This window comes from Lynx rufus, unplaced genomic scaffold (genome assembly GCF_022079265.1).
Source record: "Lynx rufus isolate CCGP_SWC_20201006 ecotype Redwood Valley unplaced genomic scaffold, mLynRuf1.p SCAF_7, whole genome shotgun sequence".
Classification (NCBI taxonomy): Eukaryota; Metazoa; Chordata; class Mammalia; order Carnivora; family Felidae; genus Lynx; species Lynx rufus.
The window spans coordinates 80429366-80431060 of NW_025814889.1; the positions used below are offsets into that span (position 1 = coordinate 80429366).

The 1695-nt window shown below is 55.5% G+C and overlaps 1 long non-coding RNA gene across 1 annotated transcript; it reads right to left on the bottom strand.

The window, feature by feature from the left end:
- Positions 1–280: 280 nt before the first annotated feature.
- LOC124502591 (uncharacterized) lies at positions 281–1238 on the bottom strand. Its single transcript, XR_006959938.1, has 2 exons — positions 1164–1238; positions 281–437 (listed from the first exon to the last, which is right to left on the bottom strand). It is a non-coding gene; the product is annotated as an uncharacterized LOC124502591 (long non-coding RNA).
- Between the last annotated feature and the right edge of the window lie 457 nt (positions 1239–1695).

Below are 1695 nucleotides of genomic sequence, written 5' to 3' on the forward strand. Positions count from 1 at the left end.
ATCTTGTCCCCTTCGCCTGGAACATTCTTCCCTCCCCATCTCTGGCACCGAATACATTCTACTCACTCCCCTTGGAAGCATTCTCTGATCCTCCCTTTGCTTGCGCATCCCCGGGGAGCCTTGTCACCAACTCTTAAGTGTTTCACTTATTGCTAACGTACCTTACAGCCCCTGCTCGATTGTTTTGAGAGGTCGGCAATCATTCCCCTCTCTCCTGGGCACAAGCCCACTGCCTTGTACCTATTAGGTGCTCAATAAATATCTTTTGAAAACAGAAAAATATCTGCTGTGCATTTTTGTTTATCTCATTCAGAGATGCCCTTACGGCGGGTTGAAGGAGCACTCAACTTTGGGGGAAACTTGGGAGTTGGGGGTTTGGCAATGGCCGACAGTAACTACCAGCTGTATGTCCTTGAGCTGATCATTTCATTCTTCCCCTGGAAGAGAGGATGACAAAACCGACCGTAAAGGATCCGCAACACATCCTGGTCTTATCTGCTCAGAGTCTGTCTCCAAAGTTGTGGAGATCTGTCTCTCTCCATGTTTCTGCCTCACTACTGAGCCTCTGCCTCTCTGACAGCCACCATCTCAGGCATAGCCCAGGAGTCCTACCACCCAGCCCCCTCGCTGTCACTAGGCCTGTCATTTTTTTCCTGATGCTACCATTCCCGGGAGGTGGCCCCATCCTTCTGCCGAGAGCCCAGAGGACCAGCCTCACCTTGGCTTCCTCACCCCCTTAGCAAGTGAGACCTTGAGTTCTCCCTCTGAAAATATTAATAATAAAGAAACGAGGCACTGGGCATGCAACTGGATGCAAATTGGCCCCAATTCTCAGTCCAAGAAACGGAATGCCTGAGCTATGGACCCAGAGAAATCCTGTGCTCATTTGCATGCTATTTGCATTATATTTACATGTGATCAATTTCATGTTCAAATGCACAACCCTCCCCCCACCCAGTTGTTCTCCCCCGGGGTCCCCCCTCAGCCTCTGATCCCCATCATTCCTCCCCCCAGCCCCTACCCCACTTCCCCTAGCTCCTGCCACAACCCCCTTCAACCTTTTCCTTCTTCCTGCCCAGGTCCCCGATGCCCCCTCCCAGCTCCCTCCGGTACCAGCAAGGACCCACTTGCCCAACACCCGGAATAGATTCCTGGGGTCTTACCCTTCAGTTCAGGAGGGGCATCCCTGCCTGCCCCCTCCCGCCCCGAGCCGGGCGGGCGCAGCAGACAGCAAGCGCGTCTCTCAGCAAATCCCAGCCCCATTCAGCCTGGTGATTAATGGCGCTGCCCTCCCCATGAACCTGCCTTTAATACTGAGGAAGTTATGAAACCGCTATACATCAGCAGCTCCGGCCCCGCTGCCCCCACCCGCCTCCTCCTCTCCTCCACCCCCCACCCTCCAGCTCCCTCTTCAAAATCTCATTTGGGCTCCTGCCGCCTGGGCCCAGCCCTCCGCTGGCCTTTGCTGGGGGGAGGGGGTGTCTGCCCCTGCTGCCATCCCTGGTAAGGACCCACATCTCATTTTCCCTTCCTCTCTCCCCCCTGCTCCGCCCTCTCTCCCTCCCCCCCCCCCCCCATGGCTGCATCTCCGGACCCATTTAGAATTGCTGACATTTTATCTGCATTACATACATCACTCCGTCCCCAGCAGCCATCTCTCATGGATTGGGGGGGGGGGAGGGCGGGGTGGTCCTG